Source organism: Centropristis striata, chromosome 18 (genome assembly GCF_030273125.1).
Source record: "Centropristis striata isolate RG_2023a ecotype Rhode Island chromosome 18, C.striata_1.0, whole genome shotgun sequence".
NCBI lineage: Eukaryota > Metazoa > Chordata > Actinopteri > Perciformes > Serranidae > Centropristis > Centropristis striata.
In genome coordinates this window covers 6,644,355-6,670,248 of record NC_081534.1, presented here as the reverse complement: position 1 = coordinate 6,670,248, position 25,894 = coordinate 6,644,355, and the positions used below count along the sequence as shown (strand labels likewise).

The 25,894-nt window shown below is 40.8% G+C and overlaps 1 protein-coding gene across 3 annotated transcripts in view; it reads left to right on the top strand.

Moving 5' to 3' along the window:
* The window catches only part of ccdc85cb (coiled-coil domain containing 85C, b), a 54,991-nt gene that overhangs the window by 2,105 nt on the left and 26,992 nt on the right, over positions 1-25,894 (top strand). The window lies entirely within an intron of this gene.

Sequence of the window (25,894 nt, the reverse complement as noted above, 5' to 3'; positions counted from 1 at the left end):
GCTGATTATCATTGTTGCCTTTTTGGTTGAGGAAGAGCACTCATGTCTGCTTAGGGCCCATTTGAAATGCATGGCATGGGACCAGAAATCAATGTCCCTGTGTTAAGACCTAAATACACGGCTGAAAGCTTCGAGCTGGGATGAAAATGCCCTGATGGAACAGGAGGACACTAAGCTTCGTTTAGCTAGCACATGGGCTGATGACTCGCTATGATCTGTTTGGAAAGGGGAACAAATTCTGTTTCATGGGAGGAAAAAAATCCCCCACCAAGTTGAAACTTTATTATTATACCCTGCTTACAAGGAAGGGGCAGCAGCATATAGGAGCTCAAAGAAAACAGCTTTAAATCAGATCATATAGCTCACACGTTATCTACTGGACATTCCTGAACATTGTGCTCTGTGAAATCCGTGAAGGTAACAAATACAAAAGGATGGAAACAAGCATGAGTGAGAACCGAGGGAGCCCTTAATCCGGAAACACTCACACACCAACACTTTTGGGGCGGTGTTTGGCTGTCATTATGTAACATCAATATTGTGTCTGCAGCGGCCCAGCACCTCTCTAAGCCGCTGTTTCGCCTGATGTGTGTGACATTGTGTGCCCCTGAGGCTCTGGCTCTGTGTGCTCATCACTGACAATAATGCACAGATACAAATACCCACACACAATGACACGGCAACATGGGAAAGACCCGCTTCACTTGAGTGAAGGTTTATTATTTCATTGATAACACCAATGCAGTGGTAATGAGATTGATGCTATCTAGTCCTGAACAAATCTGGTTTTACATAATAGTAAACAACTCCATGCGGAAAGAAACAGAACTGCTGTTGACATGTCAATCAATGAAACAACAAAAAAGCAATACTACATTGATCCTAATCTACTATTACATAAACTGGATGAATGTAGCTAGAAGTGTTTCACCACTCATATCAATGAATAACCCTTAAAACCACCTTTTGATAGAAATTTAATTCACATGTGTCCTGGAAAACCTGGACATGTTTTCCATTCATGGAAACACCTGGAAATTGATTTAAAATAACTAGATATCCTAACACAAAATAATCTATGTTGGCCTCCTCAGGAGTGGAATTCCAGTGTTTTGGTATTGGTGTTTAGTCTATTGTGGGTTTTTTGGAGCTGCGAGCGAAACTCTTAGAGAAGCCAACTAGCTATCCGACTCACAAAATGCCGATGGGCTTTGATTTGGTTTTGTTGGAACACCATAGCTTAGTGAGATTGGGTTTGTAATGGGCCCACTATGTAGGGCTAGGTGACATGGCTAAAATCAATTCCATTATAAATTATTTCATATCTTGATAAGGATATGTATCACAATATATAATGTTTTCTACTAATCCAATAAATAAATAGTTTATAATTAATAGCACATGGTAAAGCCTATTTTATATGCTTCATCCATGTACATCCAAGTGTACGGATCAGAATGTAACACATTGTCCAAATAACATAATTATTGCTGAATTGAGTTTGACAGCTGTTTTTTGGCATTGTGATCCGAATCATACAGAAAAATATAGATTATAGACATTTTTTGACAATGCATCATATTGCCCAGCCCTACTACTTTGTGACATGTCAGCATAAAGAAGCAAACATATCATACAAGTCTTTTAATGAAGCAGTGTACAGTGGGCTAACCCTTGGGTGAAAACAAAGGATTTTTTTTACTTTAAATTACTTGAATACATATTCTTATGTCAGCTAGCTCGTAGCAAAAGTTTGAGTACAGCCATCTCAACCCGAACTGTCAAAGACTCATTCACATGACACAAGATTGCTGTCTTGAGACAATTTCCAACCAACTGAAATATTTAAATTTGATTTAAAATTACAACACTTACATATTACAATAATCTTTTTTTCAATATATCACCCATGTTCATTCACTTAAGACTGGACATAGGTGTAACTTAAGTAAATGCAGGCTTTGCCAAAGAACACACCAGACGACCTTATTGTACAATTAGCGGTGATGGGTTAAGCCGTTACCTGTAATGAGTTACCTGAAACACCCTGTGAACCCTATAACCCGTAAAAATAAGGAATAAAACTGGTTTTAAATGTGTCAGTTCCAGTCCTACCAGTAAATATGCCCTGGAAGGGTCCTGGAAAGTTCTTTCTTAAATAGAGTGGGGACCCTGTAATGGCTTGCAGTTCGACACTAGCCTCTCCAAGCCTGACTAGTAAGAAAAATCTTCACAAGCACAGATTTACTCAATTGGCTGCTTGAAATCCGAGTGGAGTGACCATGTTGTGAGGTCAGATCTGGCTGCGGTGTGAGGTCTGCAGAGTGGCTTTATTTAATGCTGTCCAAATGCCAGTGGCTCCCCATGGGCATTTAGGAGACAAGCTCGAGGATTGCCACTCAAGTGCTAAATGAACAGCATCTGTCCGGTTGCCAGACGCACACAGACGGCAAGAAGTAGAAGAGGAGGAGGAGGATGAATGTGTTTGGTGTCCCAAGAGTAAAACAGACCAGTTGGTTGAGCTAGAGGCTTGTGTTTCATACATTTTCAGTCAATTTTTAAAAATGTTTTCATCTCTTTGGCAAATGTAAATCTAGAAGTCTGTCTCTTTCGAGGCAAAAGAGGCCCTGGGAGAGGAGTGTATGAAAGGGGGCCCGGGAAAGGTCCGTCAATGGGTCTCGGTGGTGTTGGGGGAGTGGCTGAATGGCGGTAAGGGGTAGGCTGGGGAGCTTGGGGGTGGAGTGGTGGGGGTCTGTTGGAGGGCATATTGAGCTCAAAGGAGGTTGGGTTTTCGAAGCATCCTGCTGTCTGCTTAATTGAATTTCTTGTGCGTTGACACGGCTAAGGAACCCCCTCCCCTCCTTTTCCTTCGGGGATGCAGGCTGTGTGTGAGCATGTTTACTTGGACAGGGTGCGCACCGTAATGCATGAGGAGGGCAAAGAAATAAAAAGAGAGAAAACAGCAGGGGCTACATTGAGTACCACTGTGTTTCACAACTTTTTATAGTGACTTCTATTTCCAGACTTCCTTGTGTCTGCATTCACTTTTGGGGGTCTGGAACCCAACTCTTTGGAAGGCTGCCTGAAATATGATGCTGTCACAGAGAGCTTGCATTAGGCTCCCCTATACTGCCACACAAACTTGAGTGTAGCTGCATGAGATTAAGGCAAAGTGCCCAAGCGAGAGACAGCAAAGTGCTGCTTTGACATTGTCCAGATGAACTGATAAAGATCCTCTCTTCAATAATGCTTGTTGATCTTTAACACTCGCACATTCTCCTGCCCTTTTTAGCTGCTAAATGGCTTTAAAGGAACAATGTTTCTAACTCTCCAGATAAAGTGACTCTCAACAAGCGGGAGAGCGAGCTTTCTCAAAAGTGGACAGAGAGCGAGAAGCAACCGACCGATCAGGCTGACGTCAACATATTTCGCTACTTTTCCCGCAGCTGAAGGGAGAGTCCAGCAGCTCATGTTTTGCAGAGGGCTATAATTTTCATTAAGTGGGTTAGAAATTTGTCCATTATGTCACCAAAATAATGAATGACTTGCAGTTTTAAACTAAGTTTCTCCACAGTGAATGATGCAAAACCACCACTTTAAATCTCATTGTCAGTTTATTGGAAGTAAGTCATTCAGCATGAAAAATGACTTGTCAACTGAGAAAAAACTAAGTTAACACCAAATTAGTTGAGTAATCAGCAAAGATGGAGCAGCCCTACAAGAAACTGATGCAATTCAGCTCACTTAATGTAATTTACTGTAGCCTGAGTATTATGGGTAAAATCATTGCATGCACATGGACTGAAACATGCACATGAGTGCAAGGTAGTAAAACATGCAGTTAATGCAACACTAATTTACTAAATTGTTTTAGTCCAGCTGTGCAGTGACAACTGAGGCTAGTTTTAGCACATTTGTGCAGCCACAGTGGCTTAATCCTTCACTTTCACACAAACTGGAGTGTTTGTGTTTGCTTTTCCATGTGTGTGCCAGAGGCCGGTGCAATGTTATGTCAGGCTCCACTCCTGTTGATTACTGGAGACGGCATGCTAAAACAGTGGACCTTCATTACTGAAAAGTTTACAGTGGCCACTCCTTCCCCTCCTGTTCTCACATACCTCACAAGGCTTGGCCATACCAGCATTTAAAACAGACAGATTTTGTGGTGAAATCAATTTAAATCCAATGGAAGCACCACAACCAGTTAATTTCTTTGCAGAGGTGAATTTCTTTTTAGGTTGTATTACAGTTGTGTTGTGTAGGTTGTGTTCTCATGTAAGCCGGTGCCGGAGACAGATTTCCATTTTATGCTAATGAAATGGACAATAAAGTAATCTGAATCTCCATAGTGCTCACATTCTATTTTATAGAAAGCTCAGAGTCCAAAATGGAAGAAGCCATTGGCTTATTAGCTGTGTTGCACCATCCACTTTTAATTAACCCTCCACTGTTGGAGTATAAATTATTGAACAAAGTGGTGCACAACCCTGAGAACAAAACGCCAAGGGGGAAGTGAATGACAAAGTACAGAGAAAATGGAAAGAAGCTCAGGGAGCTATTGTGATTGGCTAGTGATTGAATATTCCGTCTGGCTAGCTTGTTAGGTGCTAGCTCCACAGCTACATTAGCTACATTAGTAGTACAGATTAATTTTGCTGTACCAGTACTAGTGCTAGTACTTTTCAGACTTCATTAGCATGAGTCTGTCACTCCATTCAGATGAATAGCTCTAACAAACCAGTCAGATAGGTTAGTGATTCACTCAGGATTAAGACTCATTAAAGCTTCAGCACAATGCTTGGGTTCAAATTTGATATCAGTGTTGTTTCTGCTTACACTGGCTCCATACATGTCTAACCATGCCTTTGTATGTGTCACTCTGTTGAGTCACCCTGTAAACTAAACTAGGTTCAAATTAGTCCCAATTAACTCACTGAGAAGTTATAGGATTGAGTGTTTCAACTGAGGTCTTTAGCACCTGGCCTGTCTTTATGTGTGTGTGTTAATCTATGAGGTGCCACAGTGAGTGTGAGTTTTTTTCTCTTAGTCTTGTGCTCTCTTCAGTTTCTTTTTCTTTTACCCTTGGGGAGTGACGTGACCTAAAAGCTCACAATGAAACTGTAGAACCAGCCCTCCCAGTTGGCCACCAGTGTGTCTGTGTGTGTGTAGTTTCATCACCATAACGCAAATTCGTCAGCGCCTTGATAGTTTCATGTTTCGCTGAGAGCTTGACTTAAAATCTCTATTGGGGTCACTTTAATGAGATTTGATTGGTGTCATCTTCAAACAACACATTTCCTTAATGTTTCAGGCCTGTCGAAGAATCAGAATCACTGTTTACTGGGTCACAATCACAATCAAGTCTCAATAGCTAGTATAATTTCTTCAAAGAACCTGCCAGACTTTTACTATCTCTTGTGTTCCTCTTAAATACACAATCAATCACCACCAGCGAGTCAAAGTGAGCCCTGGCGTCTCCCTGTGTTAGCTTCCTACTCATTTCAATTGAAACCGGAGGATCATCAACACAATGGTGTTTTCCTCTCGGCTGTGGTTTCAAGTCATTGTTTGGCATGTCTGAAGGGCTAAATAAAAAAGAGGCCGTCTGAGCAGGAATAGGATGTTTCCGTCGCTCATATCCTGTTTGTCCACACTCACATTCATGTTTCTGTGCTCCAAGAAGCTGACTTGTTTTCTTTCTACCTCGCCCAAATGGTTATAGTGGTGTTTTTCCTGATAAAGGGCAACTATTAAGTGGAAATTGCAGCTCTAGGATTATTATAATTATGAAAATTGATAGGATAGCTTTGGGTCATGTTAAAACCTGCAGTAGAGATTGAAGCCATTTTTAATACCTACTGTTAGGTATAGGTTAGGTAAGGTAAATGCTGACATATACTGTACTTTAGTGTTACGTTTGTAAATCAAAATAACTCAGAAGAAGACATATCAAATAGGACACACATTTTCTTTCACTACCTAACTTACTTAAAATGCCTATTTTGAAATTCACACTTTAGAGGCTGAGTAGAGTTTTTATTTTGATACATTGAATTGAAATCTGTCAGACAATATATCTGAAGTACAAATACTTTATTTTTTATTCTACACTTATTCTGACTTTGATGCCTGAAACACATTCCAAAAAAGCTGAAAAAGGGGCATATTTACGGCTGTGTTACATTACTCCATAAGTGTTTAGGAGCTGAAGACACTAATTGTTGAAATCTTAAGAGCGAAATTCCCATTCTCACTTGATATGTGACTTCAATTGCTCAAGAGAAGTTGGCGGCTTTTCTGGATGATGTTGATATATGGCTTTCTGTTTGCATGGTTGAGTCTTAACTTGCATTTGTAGATGCAGTGACAAACTGTTTTTACTGACAACAGTCTTACAAAGTGCTCCCAATGTAATATAGTAAAGCAGTTTTTTTTTTACAGGATGTTGAACCTCGTTTCGTCTTTGCTTGTGAACAACTGAGCCTTTTAAGGTCATGATACTATTACCTGTTAACAATTACCTGTGGAATGTTCCAAACAGTGTTTTTTTTTTTTTTTTTTTGCATTACACAACTTTTCCGGTCTTTCATTTCCCCAACTTTCTAAAAATATGTTGCTTACATCAAAATCAGAACAACCACATAGATTTACCACCATGAAGTGATACGTTAAAACATTCAATGTATTGTCTTTGTACAGTTTTCAAATGAGTATACCTTCACTACATCAGGACTGTAGTTTGACAGTGTCCCTGGAGCTCAGCGCAGCTCTCTTTGCACTGTCTGGCTTGCGTTTCCCAGCGCCCTGTCTGCCTGTGGGAGGCCTGCTCGGCTGATAACACAGATAATGGAGTAAAAACACACACACCCATACACACAGGAGAGGTCGAGAGAAAGAGCCACAGGGGGAACTCTCAGCTGTGTACTGTCAATGAAAAGCAAGCCTGTCAGGACGTCCCACATTCCTGGATAAACAAAAGAGGAAGTGGGTCTCTCTCTCCTTTGTGACACAGCAGGGATGAGACTGCGTGGAAAGAGGAACAGGAAGATGGGAGAGCGAGTGTGTCTGGGTTTCTTTTTGAACTTTTACCACCCCGTCGTCCCTCACCCAACAGGCTTCCCTTCTCCAGCCTTTCCCTTTCCCTCCATCTGCATCCATCGCTCTTTGGATTCCTGTGAACCTGCTGTCTGATCCGCTGTCCGTTCATTCTCATCAGCACAGCACTCAGCCGACAGAATGAGGTTATAGAGCCAGCATGAGTCTCAGATGTGGACTCACTGTAAGACCTAATGCTAGTGCCTTTTATAAAAAATCCTCTGTTGTGCTCTGGTGGTCGTCAGTCACATCTTTCAGTGACATAAATGTGGTGTCATACCAACAAATATTGTGTTGTCCTAGAAATATTAAGCCAATTTCAGCCACTTATCTCAGCCTTCCTGTCTCCGCGTCTCCCACTACGTCTGCACTGATTTAAATGATATATGTCCTTCTTTTCTGATCGTTGGGCAGTGGGCTGCTGGAGGGGCTTGGTAGCTCAGTCGCCTAGGCAACAGCAATGATCAGTGGGGCGAGTGGACGGCGCCCACGCCTAGCCTCAGAGTCACTGAAGCGGAGGGAAGTAAGGGGTAGGGGGATGGGGATAAGTTTGGGCATGGTCGGCCTCCATGCTGGGTGACCCGTACAGAATGATGCCAGCCAGAGCTAGGTCATCTATGTGTGTGAGAGTGTGTGTGTGTGTGTGTGTGTGTGTGAGACTGGTTCCAAGTAACCTACTCAACAGGGTGTGGTGTGAGTCACACTCATTTTCACTTACAGGCTATTAGTGAACCAGCTGAGACTGAAATCTCACTCGGGGATGGGTGATTATAAGAAGCAGATAATTGTAGCTCTCCGTCTAAAACAAATTAACTTTCTTTTTTCGCAACAGAATATCTGAAATGGAAAATAACTGACATTTCACAAGATTTTCTTTTATGAGCTTTACACACTTGACTTGGCATGTGACAAAGTGACTCACTAGCTGGCAAACTGGAGAGACACAAGAGACTTTTATTTCTGTAGCTTTAACATTATTATAAGCTCTCAGAATCTGGCTAACCACTTGTTAGTCAGTCGCTGCATATAAAGTAACAAGAAATAAGTAAGTGAACTCCTTTGGAATTCCTTGCATTTTTGCATAATTAAGTCATAAATGTTTTCTGAGTCACAGTAATGGACAATGAATACAACAACTGCATGTTTTGGTGTATAACTAAATTATTTGCTTGAACATTCAAAGTAAAGTTGGAAAAAGAAAGTGAAACCTTGTTTTATAGCACTAACCTCAACTAAATGTTTCCCACATGTGTCACATCTCCACATTGGCCAGGAGGAATTTTAGACCGTCTCCCTGCTCAAAAATGTTGATATGTCAAGAATGTCTTTCATGAATGGCTCTCTTGAGTTCAAGCCACAGATTCTTAATTGATTTGAGACCTGAAATGACTTCAACCATTCTGAAACATTACCTTTCTTATGTCCAAGACATTTTTACTTCCTTTTTCAGTGTTCAGGGACATTTTTGAGTTATATCTCCAAACCTAAGGTCATGAATTGTTTGCCAATTTCTCAAAATGGTTTCTGATGGCAACTTTTACTGTCAAGCACTGTCTCCAAACTTTTATTAAGCATCAGATGACTGGCAGCTACCATGAAACTAAATAATATCATATTGTTTTCTCAATGAGTAATGGTTGTTTAGGCCCAGAGGCAGCAATACAACTACAGATCGTGGTGTTCCCTGCTCCTTGTTTTGCTTCAAGGAAGTGCTTTATTACTATAAATCCTCAAGTTCAAGGTGTTTCTGCAACACAATAGTCTTTTGTTCTCACAGAACATTGCTCAAGAAGTGGGGAACATTCAGTTTCATTTTTAGATTTACAATGTCATCAATTCAGGGAGAATTGTTCTTTCCTCCATGGTGCAGACCCAATTTAATGGATGAATTATGCATAAATGTTGGTAATTCAAGGGGCTCACTTTTTTTCTTGCCACTGTACTTTCTTCTTATCTTAACCTGCATTAATTGATTTGCAAAAGAATGCCTTCTACAACCCAGCATCTGGAGGGCATTCTTCAAAGATGCGTGTTTTACACAGTATAAGGTTTTATCAAAGGTACCCACCTATGTTTGTCCTCTATGCTATTGCCAGCATGTCCTTTACTGGCTGAAGATGATTTTAATGAGTGGTACTACATCCCTGGCAAGACCCACATTGATCTGTGTTATATATCAGATCCAAACAACTGATTAAGATGCAAACGAGAGACACAGGAGGGGAGTTTGAAAGAGTTACTGGGTTCAGGTGGCACAATGACAACAACCCATCTGGGGTTGCACTATAAACTCACCATCAGCAATTTGATTCTGTCTATGCAACACACCCAGTGACCTTCGACAGTAAAACAGTCCCAGGTTGCTAAAAGTCAGCAACTCCGAGATAGAACACCTCTTCATCAGCTCCTTTCTCGCCCTGGGAGGAACAAGGCGTTCATCTGGATTTTCTGCCTGTCAGCTCTTTGCTTTTGGTTGCTGTGACATTGGAAACTGGAGTCAGCAGATGTCTTCACCTTGCTTGCATTCAGATAGTGCTGTCTCCTCTCTCCAACATGTAGTTTAACAGTTATAGATTGTTTACTCTGGTGCTTAAAAAGTGGGCAGGGGGCCATTTCTGATAGGCCCCACATGGAATGGCTCATTAGTTTTAAAGTTGAAAGACATAACTCCTCATTTGGAATTTGTACAAATGGTTTAGCTGACTGGAAAACCATTTTGCAATAATGAAATATTGAAGCACTTGATTGTTTGCTTAGATGATAACTTCACAGCCATAGTTGGGACATAACTGGAGCGCCTGGAAAAAATGTGAAACTTGCGGCAAGCCCTCCAGATGGATGAGATAATGTGGAGTTTTGACGGTCGGCTGAAGCATCTGGAATGAATTTTACAGTCTCAACATTGTTGCTCCATCCTCAGGAAGTTTTTTGGGATGGTTTCAGGTAACCTTGCTCTGCTATTCTGGAGGCTAATTTCCTCTTGCAGACCAGTTGTAAGTGCCAAGACTGGACTGTGTTACTTGAAAAAACATCTATTTGTTTTGGTTTGGGATGGGCCTTAGGACAGACATTTCTCCCAACTTGTTCTTGTTACTAAGAGCCTGGATGGTGGTGTCGAAACATTTTGATGACAAGTGATCAATCAAAGGAGATTGAAGATTGATAGATGGATTTTGTGTTTGTGTGTGCATTCTTTTTTCTTTCTTAATATGTAAATGCTTGACTGATTTAAGAGAAGTCTTGAGTGAGGATGAAGGGGGTTAGGGAGTTCGAGGGGTTGCAGTTAAACTGCGCTCCTCCTCCTTTCCAATAATGCCCACATTAAGGCCACAGTGGCCATCTGTCAGTGTAGCCTGTTGCTATCCACAGGAGGTTATAAAGACAGTTGAATAAATAGTGTCCTGTCCGTCTCTCTGAACTTTTTCAAGACTTTGTGGGGAGCTTCTTTGGAAGTTTCTCATCTCTAAAAATTTAGAAAGCAGGTACACACCATGAAAAAGTAGTGAATTAACATGTGTTTTAAGTGTCTGTATAGTTTATTTTGTTTGCATTAGTCTTGCTATGCAAGGGTAAGACACTTTTAACTATTGAATTAATTCATGTGGAATTTTGTACAGAAATTTGTGGTCCCCAGAGGATACAACATAATGACTGTGGTAATCCCCTGACATTTCATTCAGTGCTACCAGCAGGTCCAAGTTTTAAATTTACCTGTGAAATATCTCAACTTCTTCCAAATGGATTGGCACTAAATTTGGTTCAGACATTCATTGTTCCCAGATGATGAATCTGTCTGAGTTTGATAGTCCTCTGACTTTTAAAACAAGAGCAACCATGAGGTTCACATTTGTGGTTTTGACAGAAATGCCTCAACAACTACTTGATGGATTGCCATGGAATTGGGCTCACACATTCATGTCTCCCTCAGGATGACATGTAAAAACATCACCAGGTCAAAATTAAAAATACCTTTATGAGCAAATACCTGCAAATCTAATCCCATTCCCATCACCCCAACTTGCTTTCTATTTAGTGCTAATTAGCAAAACTAGCATGCTAAAATGCTAAACTAAGACAGTGAACATTGCAAACATTACTTGCTTATCATATCAATTGCCATTGTAAGCATGCTGAGGGTAGCATTTTGCTCAAATCACTGTTCCCACACAGAGGCTGTTGAATTAATATTGAGAAGTGATAATGGTTTTATTAATAATAATGATCTGATTTAAGCACTAATGAAACATAAGACACACCAGTCACATCAATAATTCTACATCTTTCTACAAGGGTTGTTACTCTTAGTCCCCTTGTGCTTTATCAGGTTAAATATATATAAGCAGGAAGTCTGATAAATGAAAAATGGGTGAGTCACATGGGGAAGGTCAAAGGCCAGCTTTGAAATCTCACTGCTGTGAAAAAATCATCAATATTCCCGCACACATTAAATATTTAATCAGAAATGATTCATCTGCTTTTTGCTGCGTCCTAGTTGTGCTGCTCTTGACAAATACTCCGTGACAATCTGATGGCTGTTGAAATTCCACCAGAAACGTATTAAGACCACCACCACTTAACCGGGCTTGGCCTCAGATTAAAAGGGTAAGTCATTATTTATTTGAACTCAGCCAAGTGTAGAGCGTTCGATTCCACCGATGGGACTGTCACAATCATAAAGCGCTTAGGTGAAAGCTGATAATCATTTGAAAATGCGGGCTCACAGAAAGGGAGTTTGTCTGACTAAATCAATGACTGGCATTCTTGTTGGATGAGAGGTAGCTTTTATCCTTTCATCTATGTTCATATATGTCATGGTTTTGGAGGTATTACTGTTCATGGACCAACCATCAGGGATGTCCACACGATTATCCCAAACTGGAGATGTTCCTGGGTCTCCCTCTGATCCTTTTTAACTCCATTAGCTGCTTGGCTCTGGAGATTGATAGATGGAGAATGGAAGTGGAAATGGACTTTAGTTTAAGTGTTTTGATGGAGGAAAAAAAGAAGAGATGGTACCCCCTGTTTATTCTGTTGCAGTTGGTTACTTTCAGGACGGCTGTTATTTCTTCGTATAGAGTTGGAAGGTGTCAGATGAGGCAAATGGAGTTGGTTATTCGTCTTCAGAGGGGAATCACGCAGCATATTTCAAACTTCTCACTCACACGCTGAGAGGAAATGACACTTCTGACAGTCAATTATAGTCGGCCCGTTACTCCTCTCCAGCACTGTGGCCTCTTTAGTTCTGATCGCACACTGCTCCACTCCTCTGCTGCTGTTTTGGGAGAGTTCAGCATCAGCACATTTTGAATCGCGAGGCAAAGGTTAAATAAGTGTTTCTCTATAAGCAGATCATAATCAGGTAGGGCTGCTTTCAAACAATTTGAATTAAATGCTTAATGATATGATAAAGTATGGCTTTAGGGCTCCCTCCATATCCTTAAAAGTGGAATAGTTGCACGCTTCATACTCAAATTTAGTGACTGCTGTCTATGTTATGTTGATAATTCTTCCTTCCATCGACTTCACACTTGGCAGTTGTATTTCCAAGGACCTGAGGGAGTGCACTGGCAAGTGTTAAGCATTGATATATATTTCAGAGCTGGATCCATGGAGGTTTAATATTTGTAAAACTGTCCATGAGCAAGAAGAGTGCTGTAAAAATATATGACACCATTACAATGTGTTATATGATGCAGTCCGTCTAAATTAAATTTTTCTGGTTGATTCCCATAAATTTACATAATTCCCATGGAAAGTTTCTAATTTTGAATATTTCCAAAATTCCCCAGCTTGACTTCCCATGGAAAGTTTCTGGAATTTTCCTGGAAACTTTCCACACCTTTGCAACCCTAATATTTAGTGGACCACACATATCATCAAAGGCATCCCAGAATATAGAAAACTTTATTGGTGATTGCACCAAGTCAGCAGTTTTCATTAGACTGACTTGTTGCCATCTTTGAGTCTGGTGGCCACAGGTTATAATACATCCATGGTGTGAAGTTGTTTGGATGAGTGCTTCTCAGAGGCCAGGCAGTCGGACAGTTCGCAACAGGCATGTTATAAACACTATAGTTGATCAAATGGCCACTATCAAAAAGGTTGGAACATCACCATCACAGTGATCCCAGACCGCTGCAAGGCTACTCTATTGCATTATATAATATGCTTCTACTTGCAGTTGTTAGAATGGATGTCTGGGTGAGGTTAGACCGATGAGTGAACCCAATCCACCCACACACACACACACACACACACACACACACACTCTTAATTGCGCAAAACATATTTTCTCTAAAACCTCACCCATTTCTCTAATGATCCCACTTTGACTTGTGCCTGTCTCTGTAGCTAACATCACTATTTTTGATGTCAATCTGCAACATATTAATTGAGTAACAAGGCCAGCCAAGAGGGATTTCAAGAGATTTTTTACAGTGTATTATCACCCATATATCCTCTCTGTCTTGCTCTCTCTCCTCTCAGTCAACAAAAGATGTAAGGCGATTAAACCATTGATGTTGTAGCGCTGCCGAGGCTCTCTGAAAAGTGGCAGAGTGTTTGGAGGGGAGGGCTTCTCTGTTAAAAAGATTTGAAGAGCGCGATCCAGCGCTGTATCTCTGCCCACCACTCTTTTAAATACATGGCACGTAGCCCTGCGTATGATATGCACTGAATGAACCAAGGCACTCTCTTAAACCCTTTAGAAGACATAACAGTGTTAACTGGCAGGCGCACTTAATCAAAGTGCCCTTGTTAGGGTGCAACAGGGTGTCCTAACAGGAAGTAGAAGGATAAATGATGGGTAGCGGGGTGAAAGTGACTCCTTGAGGGTTATCGAGGAGAACCTCTAAAAGAAAGATGCAAGGTTGAAGATCCAGGAGCAACAAAGGACACTGCAGAGCAAGCAGCTTCTCCTCGTGCTTGTTGCTAGGATACTATGCCCTTTTATTCAGTATTATGGGGTGTGCTTTACCGCGCTTTCTCTTCAGTGGTGCCTCCTTTAGCTCTGCGCCTTTCTACTGTACATCTCTCGCCCTGCTTTTGATACATTCCATCTGTCAAGTATTATTCTTTTCATTTGAGAAACTTCCAAACACGTTGAAGCATGTTGCAGTGGGATGCATAGAGTTCCAGGAATTTACTTTGTGGCTTTAAATCTGAACTCCCTCAGGGAGAAATGTTGACTGTATACCTGTAGGGCCTTCTTGTAGTTGGCATGTGCACTACAAACAAAAGCAGTCGGCATTAAATGAAGATGGATGTAAAGGAAGCATGTGGCCGTATGCTCAGTAATTCTCCAGCCCCATGCCACACATGGTGCAGTATTTATACATGGAACAAGATGAAAGGGTACAATGTGAGCGGGTTCAATGCAGAAGTTAATAATTGACCGCTGGATGAGAGAATTGTATCATAAAAGCCTGCCAAATTGTGTGAAAGCAGAAGCAAGGGACTGATTCTGATTGTGTTGATGTTGTTTTCACCACAGTCGTGGCAGTGCGGTTTACCAAACGGGTGGAAAGGCTGACGGAGGAGGTTTTTGAGGAGCCCACATCAGTGGCCGTCAGCAGATGAGGGCTGAGGAGAAGGGGAATCTGAGAAATGAGGAGGGTTGAGAAAAATGTGGAAGAGGGAGCGATGGGATTAAGAGAAATTGATGCTTGTCAGGGTTCATGGAGGGTTAGAGGGACGCGATGCAAGGAGACAAGACAACATAAGTGGTGAAAAGGCAAAGATGGGGGGAAAAGGGAAGGAGAGTCAGGTGAGAGGAGGGCAAAGGATGAGTATATAAAAGAGGAGACATTGGCATTGCTGGAAATTGGCCATCCCTGAAACCTCAGCTGCTACCGTTAAGAGGTTAGGGTGAAGTAAAAAACACCGGAATAGACTGAAAGGCCAGAAATATCACCGCACCTGCAGAGGGCTGAAAAGTGCACACTACTGAGCACTCTGTGAAGACTTACCGCCGACTTTTTATACTTTTTATATTCAGAGAAGTAAATATTTCAACAGGGAAATCTGTTTCATCTCGTCTCACACGGCTGCTATCACTGTGCTTTACTTTTTGACTATTTTTTTTATTTTTATCTTTTTACAAGCCTTTTGGCTACGCAAATAATTTATATAAGAATTTCAAAGTGAGTTAAGTGAGTAAGAGTTTTTTTTACTTAAATTAACTTTTTACTAACCAATTCCTGACACTTTAGTCTGTCAAAAACTGAAAACCAGAAAACTAAAAAATTTTAAGGAATTACTTTTGTTAATTTAAGGCTCCTTTGTAGGAAACTATGCCACTCTCTGATGTAGCTGTGCCTTTGTATCCATATTACCATTAGTGTGTTTCATAATGATCAACTTGGAGTGTTTCCAGCTGCTGAAATGCTTTGCTATCATCAGATAACTCAGTGGTGGTCCAAAGTTGACTTATTTACAGTTTTGCTGTGACTTATCGTTCTCAGTTTGAGATATTGAATGTGAAATTGTCATTATTGCGAGGCTGCCGAGGTTAATAGCTCTTGGGTGGGACCGTGCCTTGCCTTTAAATTTCTGGGGAATGTCGATAAGAAGAGCGTGCTGACAGGAACTTGGAAGAAAGGTAAAGTGAGCGCAGCGCATTGTCATTACACTGTAATAAAAAGTCAGTTACATAAGTCAGGCGTCAGTGTCTGCGAGCATGCCCTGCTGCTGAACTGCCCCATGGGAATCCACATGTGGAAAGGAAAATGTGAGAGAAGGGTTGAATTAGAGCTAATTTTCCACAAGTGGGGGAGAGAGAAATGGGGCATTGTTGGCTTTTGATTATTTACACATTTCAGTGCGCTGAAGCAGTAAAAGTTTATACATAAATGCAAATGAAGTCATATATCAGCTTGTGAAGCAGATAAATATCAGCCTGCAGCACTTTACTAAGCCACTGTTGCGGTGTAAATAAAAAGCCAGGCTTGCATCTTTCTTTTCGGTCACTGTGCTGACACCACACAGATGCTACAAAATCAATAATCCATCCATCTCTTTCTATACCCGCTTTTATCCTGCGCAGGGTGGCAGGAAGCTGGAACCTTTCCCAGCACACATTAGGTGAAAGGCGGTCGAAACTGGACAGGCCACCGGGGTGCTGACACACAGAGCGACAGACCATTCACACCTATGGGCAGTTAACAGCCACAAGCCAAACCTGCATGTCTTTTAAGTGTTGGTGTCCTAAACAATGAATTAAGTAGACCTTTTAAGCAAGAGATTGATGTAGAGGACAAAGAGCTAGCATATGCTCCTGTTTGCTAATCTGGAGCTTTTACAGTAAGATGATTAAAGGTTTGATAACCCTCCATTTGCAAAAAGGCATAAAACGGCTAAAGGCTTCTTCAGTTAGCACTGATTTAGCCTCTCTCAAGCCTTCCTCCGCTCCAAATTTTTTTAATCACTTTTATTAAGCTATAAATATATTAGAATTGGTCTTGTTCAAAATCTCCAGGGACAGTTTATGAACAGCCTCTTCCTCAATTCTCATCTCTTCATCTATGGATGTCTCTTCCACCAGTTTCTGATTTACAGTCTCCCCCATTTCACCATTAGTCTTTTAAGCCGCCTTTCCACAGCATGGTACAGCATGGCTCTACTCTACTCAACTCGACTTGCTCTTTTTTTGGGTCTCCATTAGCAAATGTTGTGGATAGGACCTGGTTCCTGGTATTTTTTTTGGTATCATATTGATTAAGGTTCCAAGGGAGCTGAGGCAAGAAGGTGATGTTAAAAACACTGCAGACCACTGATAACTGAAAAACGCCATACAATTGACAGCGTGCAGATGTTCTCTTTGCAATTGCCAAAAAAAGATTTGAAAATTAAAATGATGCAAAGGTGCTACGTCAATCAGCTGAGAATGCCACAGGAATGCCAAATGAAACTGAAAAAAAGGACATGGTACCATAAGTAAGTCACGTCAAGCAGAGCTGTACCTTGTAAACATGGCATTAGCAAGATCCACTGAGTCAGAGGGACCACCTGGTCACCACTGGCTCACTCTGATCTGTGTCACTCACAGCTAATGTGAGCTGACACAGCAGCTCCCAAAGGACAGCTGGCTCCGCAGCAGACAATGGAGGCCAAGCAGTGTCTGACCCGACTAAAGTTAGTCTTGCTTTTGCTGTTGACTCATCTCTGGTGCCTTTTCACTGTGGATGTGAAGGTCTCTGATGTGATGGATGTGTTCTGGTTATATTAAGGTATACCAACAGCCTCACAAGCATAAAAGAACTGGATGTTTACTTGGCAAAAAATGAACAGTAAAGAAATAGTACAATTTTAAGCATGAGTCATTCATGCTGTTGCTTCATTTAAGTTGGTTATATCGCACATCATTAAATTTCAATGGCCCTGTTAGGACTTTCCACAGTGACTGTGTAAAGAGGCAGCTGGGACAGGTTACAGTTCCTAACTGACCAAAAAAAGTATCTTCATAATGAAAAAAGAAAACTGCAATACTTTCTGCTGCTGAATGATGGTGTCATGTTATTATTCACAATATCTGGTATACTTAAGCAATGTATTAGTTGAAAAGAGTAGTTCAACATTTTGGAAAATGAGATTATCTTGCCCTAAAGTTAGACTAAAAGATTGATACCACTAATTTCTGTGCAGTAAATATGGAGCCAGCAGCTGGTTAGCTTAGCTTAGCTTAGCTTAGCTTAGCAGAAAGACTGGAAACAGGGGGAAACGGTTAGCCTGGCTCTCTCTGAAGGTATCAGAAGGTTTTATCAACACACTCCATCTGTGTAGAATTTACATTTTGACATTTTACGAGGGGAAAAAACAAGAGTTTCTAGGAAGTTACTAATGTACAGAGCCAGGCTAGGTTTTTACTGTTTTTTCTTGCTATGCTAAGCTAACTTGCTTAAGCTCCAAACTGATGTCTAAACATGAGAGTAGTATCAATATTGTCATTTAACTCTCATCAACAAAGGGTTAGGGTTAGTTTGTTTTTTTTTAACCTCAAATGTCAAATGCCAGCAGGTATCCAGATAACGGACTTGCTCTTCTTTGCGCTGGTCATTGTTTAAGATCCAAAACCCAAATTGAGACATGAGAATAGAGTTGGAGGTGAGAGACGACATCTACAACCAGATTGTTTCACAAGTAACCAGTTTAGCTGAGCTAGCTAAGCTACTAAAAAGCTGAATCGTCAAAAGATGATTGCCAATGGTCCGAGATAGCATTTTGGCTCATGCGTTCTGTCTGTTTTACTTACATGGACTGTTTACCTGCAGTCAATCAAAACCTGCTCAAACATGATTGGTCAATACTACTTGGACTAAAAACAAGAAATGTACCGATACTAAAATACGGTCCCCTTCGCCTACAGAAACTGCATTCATATGCATTCTGCATGCATGTTTTTGGACATTTTGTCCTTTCATTAAGATTCAGGACCAGTTTTGAGGGATTCATCCGATCAAATATTCCCTGTCTTTTAAACTATTTGCCCAGTAGCCCGGGTATTTTATTCAACCATGCTTCATTTCAGTGGCGTTGGAATCCAGTGAGAGCATATCATTTACAGCCACAGTTATAATTTTCCTGTCAAAAACATTTTTATTTTATAGTTTAGGAGCATATTTTGCAATTCATTTATGGGACCCAGACTCCAAAAACTCTTCAAAGACTGCTGTTAGATTGATGAGGCGGGCCGAGGACGTATCAAACCAAACCGCCTCTGTAACCACCCTGCTGTGTAAATGATAGCCATGCATCATAAAGTGAGGACGTGTGACATGACGACCAGACGATGGGGTGTCGGGAAGGTCTTGTGTAATAAAATTACCGGTTGATGAGTTTCCATTAAGCTTTATGAGGTATTTATATGTGTGTGAGTGTGTTTGTGTATGTGTGTGAGGTGCAGTCCCACGGTACTGTAGTTTTCATCAGAGTTATTCAGGGCAGGTTAACCATCTGGCTATAAACCAGTTGTCTACTAATACAATTTGTTCCTGTGATTCTCCCCTCTGTGTCCATGTATTTATGTGTGTGTGTGTGTGTGTGTGTGTGTGTGTGTGTGTGTGTGTGTGAGAGCTACACTAATAAACCTAATGGCTATAAAGTCAGAGGTGGGGTTTAGGCCTATTAAAAGGATGGAGTGCTTCAGTGCTGCAGTGGCAGTTATGGAATCATGACTGTTATGATATACAACAGTGCAGTATATAATGACATTTAAAACCCTCCCTTTGCAAGGGGCTCCTGGATATATATAATGCTATAATCCGATCAGATGTAATGCCCTAAATTTTAAACTGGTTTGACAGGAACAGCAGCAGCAGCCGCAGTTTTAAATGTCATTATTGCCCTCAGGGTGGAAAAAGGGTTGATGTTTGTAACAAGGCTGCTTGATGAAGCCATTCATTAGCTGCAATTAAATGTTAACTGGTGTGATTAATCACTACCACACAATTGGAGCTGTGTTAGATTGAGTTGTTTTATTGATTGTATACTTTGTAGAGCTCTCACACACATTATGGCCGTACACAGAGTGTGTGGATCAGCACTCTCTGTTTATCACCTTAACTTTTTGAACTTCCTTTATCCACCCTAAACTCTTGGTCCCAAGCTGTATTTGCCATAATTCCATACTGCATGCTAACTGTACTCTGTATATGCTTCAGTCTAATATAATTGTAAGCCATCATAAGCCAAAATGGTTCTTTCTTTTTAATTTCTGATGTGTCCACTCAGATTTTTTTAAGCTGATATAACTGTGCATAATAACAGCATGTTTCCATACACCTGAGTCATTTTCACTTTGAAAAAGCCTTGATCATACAACATTTGCCATTTTTATTTGTAAATTACACCTGTCAGGTGATAAATAATGTTATTAGGGCCAAACATTATGGCATTTTTGAGAAATATAGAAGGAAATAGTTAACAGGTTACCAATATGGCGCCAGATATTGTGAATTTTAGGATTGGATAAACTATGCGGTGTTCTTAATGACCTCAAGCATCATTCCTCTGCATTTTATGTTCTGTAATAAAGTTTTCATATTGATGTATATCAGACAACATGTACGCCAATACCAACACCAACCAATACATTACATGTCATTTTACCAATTCCAACTCAGTCTTGCTTTACAACTAAAGGGTGCTAACACAACAAATTGTGTTGTATCAACGATGGTATCCAATATCAATATTTTTCAAGGTATAAGGTATCAAACTTGGAAATTCGAGTATCGTGACTACACTGGGGCGCACTGTGCTCCAGGTCAGTTCAAACTGGAAACAATTAGACAAGATCAGACAACTTGAGAACGGTTGGCAGCTCCGATCAGGCAGAAGACGTGTTAAGAAAACATGTTTGGGTGCAGCCCGTCTCTCAACCCGGCAGGGTGACAAATATAAGCAGCATTGTAACCTAATGTCTGCTTGTCAGGGCTCGTAAAGTTTACCTTTAAAAAGGTCGCTGGCATTTACGCCCACTTGACTCTTCCTCACTGTGATGGTTCACACCTCTGACTCCATCTTTCACACACACAAACACACACTGATGCACATGTTCTTTCTCTCTCTGTCTCTGTCTGGAGCTGCTAGGCGTCTTGCCATCGGCAGCGGAAAGGGAGTGTGTGTGTGGGTGTGGGTGTGTGCAGACGCTTGTAAGATTAAAATGTTATTTTGCTGCTGCTGCTTCTTTCAAGGAGATTTTAACGTTGGGATTGGGGTAAAAATAGCCTGTTTCTGTGCGTGTGTGTGTGTGTGTACGTCCTCATTTGGACATGTTTCAGACTGTTCTACCGTGTAGAAGAGGATGAGGATGTCTGCAACTCAAAGCCAGATACATTGGTCACTTTTCGAGCTAAAATATCAGTCAGAAGAACTCTCACGGGATAAATTCAGTGACATGGATAATGAGTTCTGGCTATCCTTGTTTTCTTCTGTAGTGGAGACCTGGATGAAGCTGTGCAGTGTAGCCCTGAGCCAGCGCTAACCATTCATAATGGGATGTAATAGAATTCCCTTGGTTATTATGCCTGTTTGTGTCCTGTCTGCACAGTACTGTACGTACGTCTCGCTCTCATTCTCCTGTTTCCTTTCTAGTGGCCTCTTTGCCGACGACTGCAGAGTATAAGCACTGTCGCCTTCGTTTAGTCTCAGCACATCTCAAAACGCCGCTGTCGGGGCGAGTCAAAGGCTACGGAACTCCAGTCCAACATCAATCCAATTTTAGCCACAGTTTGGATGAGATAGCTGTCTTTGTGGACAGCTCTTACGTAAGATCTCTTTCTCTTTGTGGCAATTACTGTGCTAATAGCCCTTTCAGGGATCTCTTTTATCCATCGGTGCTTGGTTAATAGTCGGTGAAGCTCCAGATGACACCAGTGAATGGATGGGTTTCTCTGGGTCTTTTCATTTAAGAGCTTTGTCCTTTGTTAGAGGGTTATTCCTACAAGTGTTCTTTTCGAGTCATTTTTGGGATTGCATACATGTTGTCACAGGTTTGTTTGGACATATAGTCAACCAAAACACCAGAGCAAGACAGACATTGTCAACACTTGGATTAAATAGCAAAGCCACAAGTTGAATCTTGTCTGTTCTCCCTTTCTTTCTTTCTGATTTGAATTTGAATGAAATCAGAGGCAGTTATTATTCACGTAAACAGTAATGAAACCACTAGATGATGTCACTGGAAAGAAAAGGTTATTTTCACTGGACTGTAAGAAGCCCCGGTTTGCAGAATGCGTAAGAACCCACATGGCAGATGGGATTTTCAGAGGCCGATAATAAAGGGGTTTCAGGGTTATACTTATTGAAGGAACATTCTCTGTATTTACCATAGAACACTCCGACTCTGCTTACATAAGCACAACGTTTGCCAGCTCAGCAGTCAGTCAGACAGGCTTTTAAAGGAACGGGGAGGTATGCAGATTTATGCAAATGGGGTTGCCATGGGGTTTCGCGGTGGTGAAACCGTGGTAACGGTGAGAGGAATGAGGTTAAAGAGGGCCATGGGCTCCGGGAGGACGTTCCCTACCCACAATGCCCTCTGGCGTTTGTTTACACGGTGGGTTCTGGGTTGTGCGGGGTAAAGCCAGCCATCTCTTAAGCCTCTTCTGCAAAGCCTTTCATGGGCCATGTTGGGTATCATGTTGATGACATCCAGACGTTTACAGGCAACATATTTGGGTACGTGTTAAGCGAAATTGCTGTTTTAGTTGACATTTTCTAAATGTTTTTGTTGGAAAGGGCATGATTTAACTCCAATTTAACCAACAAGTAAATATTCATAATTCTTGCTAGCAAAAGACATGTAATCACCATAACAAATTATCCCTTCTAAATGGCTGTTTGATACTATAATGTATAAACAAATGGGATTGTGCAGTTTTGTGTATTTAAAACAAATAAAGGATTAGCTCTGTAGCATAGTAATTCCACAGTAGTTTGCCACCATGTTCTTCTACACAAACAGAAAATCCTACCTGGTTGACCGAGCCTCAGGAATGTAGTGTCCCATCCATAAATCAGTCGAGAGTTATGACCTTTGACTTTCAGTGTCCAGGGCCATGAATGTCATGGACTCCAGCTAGGGGTGGGCGATATGGCCCTAAACGATTATCACAGTATTTCAGGGTATTTTTGTGATAACGATATTCTTGACGATATAACAAAATACTAAAAAATATCATCAAAAAAAATTAACCAAAAATCATATACACTGATCTTAATCATTGCATATTTTAAATAAATATTGTAAAGGGCATTAAAGGTTACTGTATGTTTTATTTAAGGCATCTTATTTTGACAGTCTTCTTGTAAATTTTGTGGTGGATGTACACACTGCTCTCATTTTGAAAGCTGCATGTGTTTAGTGAAACACAAGTAATAATAAGGAAGTAATAGTAGCTTTTTGTGATCAACATTACTTTAATTTTTAGCTAATGTTAGCTCGCAGCTAATGAACGGCATAATGCAGCAGTGCGCACACACACTGACGCACACGGAGAGATGATGTGGGGACAGGACTGAGACAGACAGACAGGTAGGCACGGCAGCTCGGTATATTCAGTGTGTGAGAGTGTGAATGTGCGTGCATGTCTCTGAGGAGGGTGGAGAGGTGGGGGTTGGGGTTTTAACTGACCGACGGGTGACAGACACTCTGCTGAGGCATCGGCAAGACAACGCAAAATAACTTCATATTATGAATAGCATAGATATACTTTCAGTAGCTTGGAATGTGACGTTAGCGCAGCACATGAGACTCTGGCGGGCCGCCACAGTCTGGGTAATTAATGGCAAAACCTTACGCCACTACGGCAAGAGGTAGGAATGTTGCAAATATCAGGATATTCACTTTTTACTCATAAAAAAATATACCGGTATAATCGTGAACGATGCGATACGGCACACCCCTAACTCCAGTCCAGTATTTTTACCCAGAAACTCAGGCTCAGTGTAGCAATATTAGTACTTCATATCCAGATTGTACTCACATGCTCAATACAGAGGTGAAAGATGATTAAAAAGGGTCGTTGCAACAAAACATGTACGACTGGTTTCCCGTTGACTAATAATAGCCCGAAGCCAATCCATCTCCAAATGTCACTAATCTTTATTGCTTTGTTTCACAGTGAATAGTCACCACACGCTAACATGGACAGTAATTAAGGGTGTGGACCAAATATAAGCCCACAGCTTTGATTTCATGGGATTAAACCCAACTGGCTGCCAGATTGCCATTCTTCTAGCCTAATCAAAAGATTAAGGGCAAAGGGCACTAGCGATACAAGTGGCCTGATCATCAAAAACAAATTGTGGCACTGGTGGTTCATTGTTATGTTTTGGACATGCAGTTCATATCTGACTATAAAGCAAGGACACTGTGAGTGTGTCTTTGGCAATACAAAACAGTGTGTGTCAGAAACGATTCTTTATTTTCTAAAGGTCCAGATGAATCTGTCCATTTCAGCTATTCCCATTTGCATTGTGATTGGTTGATCTGAATTGTGTCCAAAGCAGTTTTTTTGATACTCCTCCTCAGAATTTGGTGCAATTGTCACCAATTTGGGTCCAGAATGTCTCTAAATCAAGCCGAAAAAAGTAATCTTTTCAGATTTCTCACATTAAATACAGTTATGCTGTAGCTGCCCCTCAAAGATTGCTGAAATGCTGTCGGCAAAACTATATTTTTTTACAACCTTTTGACAAGGTTGTTTGACAAGTTTTACACTTTTACAAATGTTAATACCCCTACACATAATGAGTGTTATTTATCACAGATGCATACTAACATCACACATACATGGACACATTTTCAGCCAGCCGCAAACAGCTGCAGGCGCGTGAAGACGTCCACTGACCCTGCAAGGTTGGAGACGTTGAGCTGAGGAGACAGGGGAGGGGACAAACACTTTGCCGGACAGGATGTGTGACGGCAACGAGACACACGTCTGCGTTACTGTCCTATAAATAAACCACTTCTCTCTCTTTTCTCTCACTAAGCATACTTGACAGACTGATCGATACCTGGACCAGAGAGATTTACATCGGTCTTCACTTTCCACTCGATAGACATTTATAACCTCTGGTGCGTTAAAGAGCCCCAGCTGACCTCTAAACAACTTTAAATGACTACAGTGGGTGTAATTACATACATACCATGCTGAGGTTATTGTGGGTAATTAGATAAAGTCAACAGTGATTCTTCATCAAGTTCTCTGTTTTATCTGGAAAGATTGATTTATGTTTGGACATATGAGAGGAAATGTGGTTCAGCCCAGAGGCAGGGAACAGGAAACAAGTGAGCACATATTCTGTAATATGTTTACACTGAACTCTTCTGGACAAATGGAGAATGTTTCTGATTGTCAGAATACAGTATAACTGGTGAAGGATCTGAAACATCTGTATGACACCCCATCCTTGTTCTTTTGCTGTCCGATTGGGACAGCAAAGCTAAAGGGTGTTTCCACTGCAGAAAAATTACTTTTGGGCCAGAAGAACTTTTTCATAGGTTTAAGAACACAGCTCGAAGAATTGTGCAAGAATTAGTAATGATCGTAGTTTCTTAAATAACTTTTTGGCTCCAATTTTAGAGTAGGTACTCTCAGAGCACAAGTGAAGCCACGAGGGATGTAGGATGTAGAGTGACAAAAGTTTACATCGACTAGTCGAACACAGCCAATGTAGCACTGACAACTGCCATTGTCAGTGCTACAACACAAAACAAAAAGAACAGCTCATAATGTAAAAAAAGTTTTCGAAAAACACAGACAAATGGGTTGATAGTGAAGTCCAGACTTTACTGAACATTTATGCAACAGGATGTTTATTAAATAATTAATGTAGTTGTTCTTTGTACTACAAGACCTCTTTAGACTACTTCCCTTCTCCATGCACCTTGGAAGTACTTAGTTGGAAGTAGGTTAAGTTCTGCCAGAAGCTGTCATTTAAAAAGCCCATAGCCCATATTCAAATTGATTATTTTCCCAACAACAGTACAAAACAGAAAGATAAGATAAGACTTTATTTATCCCACAGTGGGGAAATTGAGTTGTCACAGCAGCAAGATACAGACAGGGGAGTTTACAAAAATATAAAAAGAGAATAAAAATTAGACATATCCATACATAATAAACATACATTATAGACACCTTATATGCATACAATACTTAAATAGCTGCTATTTGGCATTAGTTACCCAATTTACTCTATACTAACTGAAAAGCCACAAATTGACTGGTATTATTACATTTTTGATCATCAAAATACATTTTCTGTTGAACAACAATCGATTCCTTGTTGATTG